General features: G+C 38.8%; 1 long non-coding RNA gene across 5 annotated transcripts; it reads left to right on the top strand.

Moving 5' to 3' along the window:
* The first annotated feature begins 3088 nt into the window (after positions 1-3088).
* LOC118930115 (uncharacterized) lies at positions 3089-14038 on the top strand. 5 transcript variants are annotated; one of them, XR_008995551.1, is made up of 6 exons: positions 3089-3199; positions 3759-3934; positions 4482-4607; positions 7924-8147; positions 9017-11348; positions 12624-14038. It is a non-coding gene; the product is annotated as an uncharacterized LOC118930115 (long non-coding RNA). The 5 variants fall into 5 exon arrangements; XR_008995546.1 differs by lacking the exon at positions 3089-3199 and having other exon boundaries at positions 3208-3934; XR_008995548.1 differs by lacking the exon at positions 3089-3199 and having other exon boundaries at positions 3208-3934; positions 7924-8162.
* The last annotated feature ends 551 nt before the right edge of the window (positions 14039-14589 follow it).

Raw genomic sequence — 14589 nt, 5'->3', positions numbered from 1 at the left:
ATATGTCATTTATGAATATATCCTCCCATATTGTAGGATGCCTTTTTGTTCTGTTGATGGTGTCCTTTGCTGTACAGAAGATTTTCAGCTTGATATAGTTCCATTTGTTCATTTTTGCTTTTCTTTCCCCTGCCTGGGGAGATATGTTCATGAATAAGTTGCTCATGTTTATGTCCAAGAGGTTTTTGCCTGTGTTTTTTTCTAAGAGTTTTATGGTTTCATGACTTACATTCAGGTCTTTGATCCATTTCGAGTGTACTTTTGGGTGTGGGGTTAGACAATGATCCAGTTTCCTTCTCTTACATGTAGCTGTTCAGTTTTGCCAAGACCAGCTGTTGAAGAGGCTGTCATTTCCCCATTGTATGTCCATGGCTCCTTTATCATATATTAATTGACCATATATGTTTGGGTCAATGTCTAGAGACTCTATTCTGTTCCACTGGTCTGTTGCTCTGTTCTTGTGCCAGTACCAAATTGTCTTGATTACTGTGGCTTTATAGTAGAGCTTGAAGTAGGGGAGCGAGATCCCTCCCACTTTATTCTTCCTTCTTAGGATTGCTTTGACTATTTGGGGTCTTTGGTGGTTCCATATGAATTTTTGAACTATTTGTTCCAGTTTGTTGAAGAATGCTGTTGGTAATTTGATAGGGATTGCATTGAATCTGTAGATTGCTTTGGGCAGGATGGCCATTTTGACAATATTAATTCCTCCTAGCCAAGAGCATGGGATGAGTTTCCATTTGTTAGTGTCCTCTTATTTTTTCTTAAGAGTGTCTTGTAGTTTTCAGGGCATAGGTTTTTCACTTCCTTGGTTAAGTTTATTCCTAGGTATTTTATTCTTTTTGATGCAATTGTGAATGGAATTGTCCTGATTTCCTTCGTCCATTTTTTTATTGGGTTATTTGTTTTTTGGGTGTTGAGGCATATGAATTCTTCAGGTATTTTGGATGTTAACCATTTATCAGATGAGTCATTTACAAATATATTCTCCCCTACTGTAAGATAAGGCCTTTCATTAATTTTTATTATTTTTTTATTTTTATTTTTGTTTTGCTATTATTAATGTACAATTTCATGAGCAATATTATGTTTACTAGACTCCCCCTGTTATCAAGTCCCCACCACATACCTTATTACAGTCACTGTCCATCAGCGTAGTAAGATACTGTAGAATCACTACTTGTCTTCTCTGTGTTATACTGCCTTCCCCGTATCCACCCGCTCCGCTACATTATGTGTACTAATTGTACTGCCCCTTTTTCCCCCTTATCCCTCCCTTCCCAACCATGTGGCACTGTGAATATAATGAACAGACAGCCTTAGAAATGTTTGATCTCTTTATCCCAGTAATTATACACTTCTAAGTTGTGTGTCTTAGGGACATGGTTGAATCTATGTACAAAGATATTCAGTGAAGTATCATTTATAATACTTGGAGTGAGGGATGGAAACAAAATAAATGTCTTAGTAAAGGATTAGGTAAACAAGTATGGTACAAACTCATTACAGAAATGTCATCAGCCATAGAAAAGGATTTTGTATAATAATATTATATACCCTGTCTAGAGTTTTGTCAAATGTTAGTGACAAACTCAGGACTTAAGTCAAGGTTGTTTATTATCTCCTAACATAAGAACTCTCTGCTGTGAGAGTGTGTGTACATGGGGAAAAAAGACTAAAAGTACAGATTTCATGATGTTACAGTGGTTATTACTGTGTAATGGAATAACAAGAGATTTTTATTTTAACTTATTTTTATTTCCTACGTTCTAACAATGAAGGTTGGGTGTTAGATTGACAAGCGTTTCTAGGTGGTGGGGACCAAGTACTAGAAAGTGTCCCTCCAGGGGAAGAGGGAATGCGGCTGCTGCGGCGACACCTGGTGGCGACTTTTTAAAATAGCTTACTGTATTCCAGACCTTGAGAGAAACAAGAAACTGAAAGTACTAAACTACTTTGCTTATTTAAAACAATCTTAAGGTAAGAATCAAATCTCACCCTAGACTACAGGTACTACTAATTCTAGGCTCACCTGGAAGATTGACAATTAGCTTTTCCGTTGTCAAGTTCGTAGGATTAAGCTCCTTGGATTTAATTCTCCTCTCCTTGCGTTTTGGCAGCTTGCGTTTTAGGTCTAGGACTAGGCGGCCCGCATCTCAGCCCCAAGCCACCAGGCAAGGTGGGCTCTCTAAAGGCTCGGGGGCGAAGCCTGAGGCCAGGAGTGGACACCTGTCTGAGGCGCCAGCACCTCCCAGGGACTCGAAGCATTGGCTCGTCTCGGCCTCTGCTCTTCCGCTGTGCCCGGCTAGCCCCGGTACTCTAGGGCTCGGCTGACGCTTGTCTCAGGCTCGGCTCTCTTCGGCTGAGCTCGGCCAGTTCTCGGCTCTCTTCGGCTTCCTTCGAACGACTCTCGTCTCGGCTTCCTCCAGCCGGCTCTCGTCCTCGGGCTCGGCTCTCTTCGGCTAAACTCGGCCCGCTCTCCCCTTTAGGGCTCGGCTCTTTTCGGCTGAGCTCGGCCGCGGCCCCGGAAGGGCGCCAGTGGAGCCGGGCCTACCGGCTCGCCCGACGGCCATGGCACCACTACTGGAGTATGAGCGGCAGCTAGTGCTGGAGCTGCTCGGCACGGACCGGCTGGCCGTGTGCGCCCGCGTGCTCGGCGCGGACCGACTCCTCTACCACTTCCTCCGGCTGCACTGCCGCCCAGCATGCCTGGTGCTGGTGCTCAACACTCAGCCGGCCGAGGAGCTGCGGCGCCGTCACCTCGGCTGCGTCGGGGCCTCCTGAGCGGACGCGAGTCCTCTGAGGGCGAGGCCGGGCCTGACGCGGGCGGGAGGGCGTTGAATGGGGGTCCGTGAGGCAGATGCAGGTCCCTGACAGGGCGCGTGGACACAGATGGGGTAGGAGGGTCCCGGGGAGGGTGCAGGTCCCTGACGCTGAGAGGGGCGGAGGAGACCTGGGAGGGTCATGGGAGTCATTTGAGGAGGGAAGCCGGGAGAAAGGGAGGTCCCTGAAAGGGATGGGGTTGTCTGCAGGTGGGTGTGGGTAGGAATAGCGAGGGAATCCCAGAGCCGGGTATTCAGGGCTCGCTGGGGTCAGAGGGATAGGGTCTGTGAAACGGCACGGTGATGGGGATGGAGGAACCTCTGGGGGTAATGGGGACGTGTGAAAGGAGCCGCAGAGGCTGGGGCGAGCCCTCCAGGTACGAGGAGGGACTGAGGAGGTCACCCGGGCTGTGGGAAGAGGGGCACGGGGTCAGAATCGAAGGAAGCTGGAAGCTGAGGATTTTGGGGTGGGATACCTGGGGGTAAGGAGGATGGAGCCGCTGAGAAGGACGGAAAGGGGATACACTGGCGTTATGAAATCCCCTCTAGGGTGGACGGAGACAGATAACTAATAGACTAAACCCTGCCTGGGAAAAGGATTCCTTACTACCTCCTCACACAGTACTAGCTTGCCTGCAAAACCTGGCTTGGGTGGGAAGTATTTCTAGGTAGCAGAAGTCTTTGAACCCAGGGTTTAAAAAAAGTCTTTTTTGTTGTTAAAATGCTAGTAAAATCTCAAGGGCAATGATTTCCTTAATGCATACCCAAAAACAAAGCTCTGGTTAAATGCAGAGTGGTTGGTTGATCACCGTGAAAGAGGAACTTAATTTGTGAATTATCTCTGAGAAAGGGCAGTCTATCATTTTAAATGCAAATGATGCCCCCTAAAAAAGCTGCCCTGTTTTAAAACTACTAATCAAGTTTGATTTGATTTAGGAATATTTTATCAATCAGCTGAAGATAGAAGGAACACCTCCCACGCCATGTAACAAATGAAATCCCAAGTAACAGTCGCTATGAGGGTTACACACAAGGCGGTGTGATATTTGCAACTAGTCGAATACTCGTGGTTGATTTCTTGACTGATAGAATTCCTTCAGATTTAATTACTGGTAAGAAACCTTATTATTTGTATATAAATCTGCGCTTTTGGAGTGTCTCTCCCCTCTGCTACTCTAAACTAGAATCTTCTTGTGGGTAGCAGTAGGCGTTTTTGCTCAACCATGTGTGTCCAAGGCATTAGTACAATACCAGACACATTTTAGATGCTCAATAAATATTTGTGGCCTGAATAAGTAACTAAATGTGAGACTGACTTTTAATTGTTTTCTCAGCTCATATCCAGTAAACACATGGTAGTTGGCTGGCCTTTGCTTTTCAAACCTGATCAGACTTGAAGCACTTATTAAATATTCTTCGTATATTTCCTAAAATATTTGGTTTTCCTCTTTAAATACTGTTTTGTCCCTTCATTTGAAATTAAACCACATAGTTGCTTAGTTATTTTGAGAAGAATGGTTTAATCTTAGCTAGAATTCACATAGAACGTGAATTATTTTTCGTTATTATTTGTCCTTTCAGAAACCTTTGATGATTTAACTAAAATTAATTCAGGAGCCCTGCTTCTGTGACCTCAAGTTACCTTGTGCTTCTCTCTAGTGATAGTGCTTCAAAACACTACACTGTATTTGCTGTTTATTTACTCCTCTCACTTGTGAGATAATAAGCTTCGTAAGTACAAGGAACAACTTACTCATCCTGGACGAAGTAACTGGTCCATAGCAGGTACTACACACATATCTGTTGGATGAATGATTCATGGCTATCCTGGGATCTGGTGAACCTCTGGAGGGCAGAGAGAAAATGAAATTCTTAATCGTACTTCCCACCGTATCTATCTTCTTGCCCGAGACTTAGATGACCCTGAAGAAATAGTTAATAAGCAAATGTATGAATGAATGCTTTATATGGTTCATAATAAACTGATGAAGGAAAAGTTTCATTATACTTTCATAACATCACTAATTGTTACAAGCTGTGGCACAAGCATGTGTGGTCAGACTTACCTGGCTCTGACTGGTAATACTACTGCAGACAGACAAGTTACCTAATTGCATGAGCCTCCGTTTTTCTCATTTCTTAAATTGAGAGATTAAGGTGCTCCTAGAGTTATCATGAGGACTAAGACAGATAAAATAAATCAGTTGCTTAGAATGGTGCCTGGTACATAATATACAATTCATAAATAATATCAAAAAAAGTATTGTCTTTTTGTAACTAGAAATCTTAATATGTGGTAAATTCTTTTACTGTTTGCTGCTTTCTTATAAGCTGTTTTTTAATTGGTATAATGAAAACAAAGTGTTGAAACTACCACTAGATGTCAGTATTACTCAGATATACAGAAACAGTTCAACCTAATAAGGCGGAGAGCAATTTGAATCAAAGCAATGTCCATAGCTTATGGGTAGTTCCTGATTAAAAATGCCAGATTCCATGCCCATTTCTGATTAGTTCCAACCAGTGATGAAGCTGGAGCTGCCACTGCTGCTCAGCTGAATAGAATGCAAATGAATGCCAAAAACGAATTCCTTCAAATTCTCTACCACCTGGGATCATGTCCCAGGAGCTCATTTGTGCTTTCACCCCAGCTTTTACAGACCAAAGAGCAGTCCCCAAATCACGGATCATTTGGGAAGTGCTGTATGTCCCCAGCCCTAACTTGCCCTTGTTACTACCCATTATCACCACCCCCAGTCCACCCTAGGGGCACCTGTCAACCACATCTCCTAAACAATGAGAGAACTGTGTATCTACCCAGATTGTACTTTGAAAAGAATGGGGACAGGAGGATGCTTTCCCTCCTAAAACAGCTCCTTACAGCTCCAAGTAGAACTCAGAACACACTTTCTATAGGACACTTAAAAAAAGTAACTCATGTTAGATTTGTCCCCACCATGCCATAATTCGGCTTTGCGTTTATTCAACAAACATGTAGTTCACCACGTGTCCCATGTTTGGCAGGAATGTGGTAGGTGCTGAAGACAAAGATAAATTGCACAGTGTGGTTGAACTCTTTTAGGGCTGCCCCTGAGTTTGAGCTTATCTTCACAGTGAACTAAATGTGTGACCCTGGGCAAGTTTCTTAATTTCCATGTGACTCAGTTTACTCATCTGTCAATTGACAACAGTAATAGTACCTCCCTTCTAAGGTGGTCGTGATGGTGAGATGAGATAATGCATGTCAGATTCTTAGCATCATGCATGGCACATTGCAAACATTTGTGTGATTTCTGCTTGTTAGAATGTTCTTGTCCCCAAGCAGTTTAGTGGAGCAGATAGATGGCAAGAAGTAATTACAATATGAAATAGGAGCTGTGATCGGTGCATAAAAATTTAAGTATGCTTTTGTGGGACTCTTGGCTTGCCTCCAGAAATATAACCTGCTTGTGGTGTTTTCATTTTTATATTTTAAAGGGCAGGTCCTGGCTTGTCAGTTGCACATGATTTGGAACCTCTGGTTTCCCATTACTTGCTGGATGACCTTGATCAAGTTGTTTGATCAAGTTGTCTTTCCGTGGTCACGTAATAATACCTACCCTATAGAATCATTGTAAGGGTTAAATAAAATAAAAAACTGTAAAAGTACTCAAACCCAGTGCCTGGGATATAATATTCTCTTCTTCCTCCTTCTGGGTTCTAAAAGAATGACAACCTTTTAGAGCACATTTCCTTAAATTAAGGGTCTCCTTTTCTTTAAAAGTCCATTTTTATTATTTTTAACTTCACGTAATATTTCAATGCAGGCCAGCAAATGTGGCCCAGTACAATGCTTGGAAAAGCCCACCTACTGGGTAGAAAATCTTTTCTGAGTAGGAAATTAGCTATATAAATGGGTAACTCAAAATCCTTTATCTACAAATTCCTAAGTAACACTCTTAATTTTTACTGTATTTGGAAACCAGCTTGTTTAGATAGAATAAATTTTAACTCCATCCTCTCAATCCAAACTTTAAACACCAAAATATAGAATCTGCATTGAGTGTATTGAACTACTAGAAACAATCATAAATTACTATTAGTGTCATTTTCCAAACCCTAGGAATGATGAGAACTGGGACAAAAACATGTGAGCACATTTATACACACATGTAAAAGGTAACTGGCTTGATTTAAGTCCAGAAGACAGAATCGTCATAAATAATTGCACTTCTGATCTGGAAATGATTTTTATGCACTTGTATATCATCACGTCTCTCCCTAATTTATCACTAATCACACTGCACCAAAATGGCACATATATATACATTATATAGACATTTTATCGATAGATGATAGGTAGATCCATCATCTGGTCGAGGGCTCTCATTTTATAAATAAGGAAACGTATAACTGTGCTTGTTCTTGTGATTCAAAGGTGTCACTATCATACCATCTCCAAAAAAACCCAGATGTATTAAATATAATGTAGTCATTAAAGGTTAGTACTTTCAGTAGACTAATTTATCTCTCGACCGAATATACTCTGCTTCTGATAACTGAATTATTCTAGTAGGCAACACAGATGTTGCCCGGACTTCTGAAATGCAGCTGTTTTATGTAGCCCACAGCTGATTCAGATATAAAAGGAAAATCAGTGACTCACTTTGCTTTCAGAAACTCTCTTCCACCATGCCAGACACTCCCCACTCCAGGGCCTTTGTTCTTTGTTGCTTTCTCAGCCTGGAGCCCTCTTGGCCCGCAGCTCACTTCCTTGACTTCACCTAAGCCTCTACTCAGATGTGAGGCCCCCCTGTCTAAAGTTGCAGCCCACCATCATACCTCACACATACTCCCTCTTCTCCTCTGGTTAATTTTTCTACTTAGCACTCATCACCTTGTATGCTATCAAATATTGTCTGTACTTCTTTATATTGCTTATCGTAAGTGTCATGAGGACAGGGGTTTGCATCTGGTTGTCCATGGCTGTGTCCCCAGCCTAGAACAGTTCCTGCCCAAGTTTATGCAGGTGCTGAAGAAAAATGGGACAAGTTAGTGAATGAACATGAGCGGGAAAATTCCATGTCTGTTCTGTGAAATAAATGATAACTTCCTCCCTCAGGCATCTTGGTGTTCAGAGCTCACAGAATCATCAAGTCCTGTCAAGAAGCATTCATCTTGCGCCTGTTCTGCCAGAAAAATAAAACGTGGCTTCATTAAAGCTTTCACAGACAATGCTGTCGCCTTTGACACTGGTTTTTGTCATGTGGAAAGAATGATGAGAAATCTCTTCGTAAGGAAGTTGTATCTGTGGCCAAGCTAAACAGCATTATGTGACAGACATCTGTGAGCACATCTGCTGTAATTGTTTTGCACTTCAGTGAACGTAAGGTAAACTGTACTGTGATTGTGCTTGGCATGTGGTAGTCAGGCTCATAACAAGTGCCTCCAAAGATAAGTGTATGGGTGCCACATTTGTGATTCTTTTAAAGGAGAGAGAGATTTGATAGTCTTTTTCTGGTATCCCATCAAATCTCTCCAAGGGCAGCCACTGTATTCCTTCTTGTACATTTAGTGGAACCCTCAGGGCTCGAGAGACACATACACAACAGTGGCCAGTGAACTACAGATTTATATGGGCTAAGACTTCCACTTCCATTTGGAAAACAATGAAAAAACAAAGATCTTGAAGAAGTTTTATATAACTTCTAGGAAAAAAGCCACAGGTTTCAACTTTAAAACATTTTGCCGCCTATGCTAATTTGTGTTTTGGTTACACTGTATCTTTATTTAAGGGTGATTGTGGTCTTTTTTCTTTCTTGATACCTTTTTTCAGGGATCAACGTACTTTTCCCATAAAAAGCCAGATAGTAAATATTTTGGGCTTTGCAGGCTCTGCCATCTGCCTCAATTATTCAAGTCTACTGTTAGAGCAAGAAAGCAGCCATAGACAATACATAAACAATGAGGGCAGCTGTGTTCTCATAAGACTAAAAACAGGTGCTGGGTTTGGCCCAGACCATCGTTTGCAGACCCCTGCCTTATTTGAATAATACTTTCATTCACTGAGATTAAAAGTATTCCTGAAAACATTGCCATTTGGCTTTCCATTTTGTTTCTTAATTGCATTTACAGAGAAACCATTAGAGTTTTAAACCAGAAATATGCAGCTCTTGAAACTCTAGAAAATATTTCAAAAATGTTTGTCTTTTTAGGTTCCATGTAGCAGTAAACTCATTTTTAGAACAGCACAAACCTGAAGTCCTAGAAATTCATGTCTCTATGACACCAGCCATGCTTGCTATACAGACTGCCATACTGGACATCTTAAATGCATGTTTGAAGGAACTGAAGTGCTGTAACTTGTCACTTGACGTTGAATATTTATCTTTAGAAAACACTATTGGAAAATCCTTTGACAAGATATTCTGTTTCTTTTCCCTTTTAAGCATAGCTTGTCCTGTTAAAACCGTAGAGAATGCAAGTTAATTTAGTATTGCCATGTTCTTAATAGGAATTTGCTGTTATTTTAAAATTAAATTGGAAGTGATTTAAAGTATAGCTTCTTTGGTTTAGTGGAAAGTAATTTATAGTGACATACATGGATTGGCATATCCGCATGACTCTAATTTTTGCAGTTATACAGTGATTATCTCTCATTTTACGTATAATGAAGAAAAAGATAAATACCTTTTTGCTCTGAAGCAACCTTTGGATATCTTCAGGTAGAAGAGTTTTACATAAGTGCATTTGTAATTTATGATCTCTTGTTTCGAGTAAAAATAATTTGGATGAGTTTTCACTATTGAGGAATGTGAAACTTGCTCTGTCCTAAAAGTACATTCCGAACTGAGAAAATGGTAAGACTTTAGTTCAAGGAATTTTTATTCTGATTTTTTTATCATAGATTAATATTAATACAGACACATAAATGTCTAAGATTGAATTATAGATCCTGAAAATGCTGACTTTTTAAAAATTCCAGGCAACTTACTTTAGATATTTTGGTAGAACAAGTTCCTGCCTTTTTAAACTCTGAATCGACCCTTTGTGGCTGGAAGAGGAAAAATGTAACTCCTCATTTCTCTGATTCATCCAAAAATTATTTTACTGTGGAATAATGATACATAAGACTAATTTCATGTGTTTTGTTCCTCTACTCTTAAAGCTTAGGGCATAGTGAAACCAAAAAAACCTCCACATCTTCACATTCTTTTAATAGACTGTATATTCCTAGAAAAACAAAATGTAGCCTAGTATGTTTTGCACTAAATTTCTGTTTATCATCCCCTGGCTAGTAAAAATCAAAGTTACTTTTAGTAACCAAATCTACATACAACTTGGGTCTTGTTAGAAAATTTAATTTTTGTAGATGATTTTATAAAACAAGCATGCAAATATATGTCCCAGTATATCTAAGACAGCCTTGGTATCTGCCTATTGTCCTGGAGTAATCATTAGTAGTAGCATTTCATTTTCACAAGAGTTGTGTTTTGAGCAACAAATCTTCTAAGTATTATTCCTGCTCAGTATTAAATTTGTTAGATAAGATGCCATGTAGTGATACTGCTTCCCTATCATGTTGTGTATCATCTTTTTAAATTACAGAATCAGTTTACGAAGGACAGGAAGTGTGTGTGTGTGTGTGTGTGTGTGTGTGTGTGTGTTTGTACACCCACATAACCCACATAGTATATACAAAAAGCTGTTCTGTGTTTTAGGCAACTTTTTAGGATCTTAAAAGTTATTCAAACTTAGCCCACTGTTAATTTAACAAATATCTTCCCATCCATGAAGCACAGTGGTAAAAAAATTAACAAATATTTTATGCCACCAAATTAAGATACATTGTTGTTTAATTTGATACCACATTGTTTCCCTGGTTTATGCCTTCAGCTTCATCATCTCTCTGACTGGATCCCACATCTTTATCTATCCAGGATAAGATCTCAGCCCACCTTGGCAGAAATTGAGTGTTTCTGAGCTACCTGCTTTGACTTTTCATAAAAACAAACAATTGATTATCTGATTCTTATCAGGTCTTTTCTCTCCTGACCAATAAAGTAAATGTAGATAATTATGAATTGACTATCTGATCATAAAGACTTTAGTGATAAGATACTCTGTTTCATTTTTGAAAAATTAAACATATAATTAGAATCTTAGGAACTGAAATTTTCTGTCCACCTCCTTGGGAGATAATGTTTTGGATTTTTTGTATGTGTGTGACAAAATATATGTGAACATAAAATTTACTATTTTAACCATTTTTCGGTACACAGGGATAATGTTTTTTGAGACTATAGTGTTAATAATAGCTATGTAGAACATATTTTTAGCAATATTAAATTTTACCCTTATTTTAGACAATCCACCATTATCTGGATCCTTTGTGGCACCAGCTTGGAGCCAAGACTAAATCCTTGGTTCAGGATTTGAAGATACTACGAACTTTGCTGCAGTATCTTTCTCAGTATGATTGTATCACATTTCTTAAACTTCTGGAATCTCTGAGAGCAGCAGAAAAGGCTTTTGGTCAGAATTCAGGTAGGAGATAAAAATGCTAATATTATTTAGGAACTAACTTGAATACAGTGCTGGGTTTTTTTGGGGAATCAGGTGTGGGGAGTACTGTATTCAACTGCATGGTATACTAAGATTTCAAATTAAGTTTTATGTTCATAGCTCAAGGATGTAGGTTTTATTGATAGCTAATGTTTCCACTTAATGTCTGTTCTGTATAATAATAAATATTCATATCCATTCCAGGCAATTTTATTTCTAGAAAAGACTGCATATTACAGGCAGTCCCCAACTTAGAAATAGGTGTGTTCTGGAAGTTTAGTTGTTAAGAACTTAAAATTCATTTTCTCAGACTGACGAAAATTAGGCTTGGGGTGGATTAATGATTGTGCATTGAGCATTGACTCCCCTATACAGAATTTTATTGTTGTTAACAACCATTTGATCAATAAATATGAGAGATGCCCTCACAAACAACAACAACAAAAAGTACACACTTCCAATTGTAAAATAAATAAGTAACCGGGATGTAATGTATAGCATAAGGAATATAGTCAAAATATTGTAACAACTTGGTATGGTGATAGCTGGTACCTAGAATTATCATGTATATAAATGTTGAATCACTATGTTGTACACCTGAAACTAATGTAATGTAATACTGTGTGTCAACTACCCTTCAATAAAAAATAATTATCTACAAAAAAAAAAAAAATTCATTTTCTTCAAAGAAACAGCCAGAGACTGTGGGCCATTAGCTAGAGGGCTAAAGACTGAAGAGGAGAGATTGATTGTAAGAGAAACATACAAATACAACTGGCCACCATCTTGTTTTCCTTTCAGCCACATTTACCCGCACTGTTTTCTGTCACTGGTTAGATCATTGATTTTCAAAGTGTGGTCCATGAGCCCCTGGGGCCAAGATTTAATACAATTAATAATTTTTACTGCTTCATCAGGAACATTCATGAGTAATAAACTGCAAACACTTAGAACTAAAGAATACATTGACTCCTAGCACACTTTGGTTTTGGTGCCATGATTGTATTTAGGCACTAGCAGTGTTACCCACTAACACTTTTCTGCACCATCTTTGGAAATGGCAATACAGTGGGAAAAAGTCAAATAATGACTTAGTAGTATTGTAAGAATGGTTTTGAGATTACAGAAACCCTGAAAGCATCCTGGGGGCCCCCAGATATCCATAGGCCACACTTTGATATATGTAAGTCACATGACCATCAGAGATTCTTTAAAATGAATCATAAATTGAAGGCTTTTTAAAACTTTTCATACTAGGTTGACTGTTTCTGGACTCCTGCACCTCGATGTTTCTAAATGATCGAGCAAGGGTTTATCATGTTCCAGATGCCAAAATGAGCAGGAAAGGAAAAATGTCTGAAAAAATGGAGTTTAAAGAAGGGCAGGGTATGTCATAGGCTTAAGTCTTTAAATGTGTCTTTTATTTCAGTGATTGGTTGGAAGTACTTAACAAGTTAATGTGTGATTTTAAGTCTCCTTCAGCCATCAGAAAATGTATGCCGGTATGATAAATGTATGTTGTATGTAATTCTGTTAAAAGTATTAACATGACAAGTCTTAGAATCTGTTGCTGGGGATTCTGGATAACAAAGGCCAAGTATCAATCAAGAACATTCTTACTTCTACTTAAGAACTAGATTGATTTTTTGTAACTTTAGACTAATAATTGCCACTTCTGTCACTTAAAGTCTTAATGGAATATTTTAACATCCCTCTGGGCTTTTAAAAGACATAAATATACTAGAATGAGACAAATATGGATTTTATTCCGACACTCATCTAGTAGATATAATGAATATTGTTTTTTTAAGGTATGGGAGAGGGCAAATGCTTACTTTCTGCTTAGTTCAAAGGTCTAGTTCAAAAGTTAAATATTTTAGGGATGTGTTTGAGTACTTTACTAACAGAAATAAAAGTTTGTTGTCTACTTCTATTGCATGTTCAGGGTTGTGAAAATCATGATGATTATAGAAATAATCAATGCTATTATTCTGTTCTGGTTCCTTTATCTGTATAGCAGCTTATACATAGTGTCACAGTTGACAGTTAACACAGAATAATCTAGTATTAGTAACCATGCATATAACTTTCTATTGAGACATTATAAAGCTTGTATTAATGTTTGTTTGAAGCATCTTTCCTTTAGACCATAACTAGACAATTTTCAGGAAAATAGATTGTCTAGCATTATGAAGGCCCCACAAAGGAAAGGGATAAGAGAATGATGCTTGAGTTATCTCTTGGACAGAGGAAACTTGACCCTGCCCTCCCAACTCCCTGCCTGCCTGTGCCTCACCTGAAAGCTGCCTGTGTCCTTGGATCCCCACCCTCTGGATATAAAATAGTTTGCCTCTAAACTTTTGTAGTTAATTCTTGTATTAAATTCCTTTGACATCTAATGTGAGTTTTGTGTTCCTGGCTGCACCCTGACTAATATAAACACCTTTGCAAAAAAGCACATCAAGGTTGACATCACTAAAGGTGTGCCTATGTTTCACTGTTTGAATGTTCCATGAATGTTCTAACATTTATTTAATCATTTGGCTATTGATGAACATTTAACTTCTTTCCAAGTTTTTTGCTACCACAATTTGTGCTGTAATGAATATATCTGTATATATATGTATTTCTATAGGACAGAGTAAAATTGCTAGGAGTAATATTGCTAGGTCAAAAAACAGGGTATATATTTAAAAAATTTAAGTTTAATTGCCAAATTGCCCCCAAAATGTGTCACAATCTATACTTTCAACAACTCTGTGCCTTAAGAGTGCCTATTTCCCTACCCACTGGGCAACTCTTTGTCAATAACATAGTGAAAAATGTTTTCTTGCTTTAATTTGCATCACTTTACATTCTGAATGAGATTAACTATCCTCTCATATACCTACTGGCCACTTGCATTTCTCTTGCTGTGAACTGCCTTGTAACTGGTTTTATTTTTTGCTTTATATCATGACCTTTATCTAGAACAATAATAAAAAGCAACATCGATCAGGACTGCACCATAATTACCATGTTCTATGACTATACCATAATTACTCTTTTATTACTGAATGTTTAGGTTGTTTCCAATCTTTTCCTTAACACAGATTCTTAGATGAGGTGTTATTGGGACATAAGGGTTTGTGTGTGCGTGTGTGTGTGTAAGGTTTTTGAGAAGCATCGCCAGGTTGCCCCATGAAAAGTTCACTCCAGTTGGCACTTGTACCAGCAGATATGA

This window comes from Manis pentadactyla, unplaced genomic scaffold (genome assembly GCF_030020395.1).
Source record: "Manis pentadactyla isolate mManPen7 unplaced genomic scaffold, mManPen7.hap1 scaffold_266, whole genome shotgun sequence".
Lineage (NCBI taxonomy): Eukaryota > Metazoa > Chordata > Mammalia > Pholidota > Manidae > Manis > Manis pentadactyla.
Note: the sequence above shows the minus strand (reverse complement) of the source record. Positions and strands in the feature narration are given on the sequence as shown.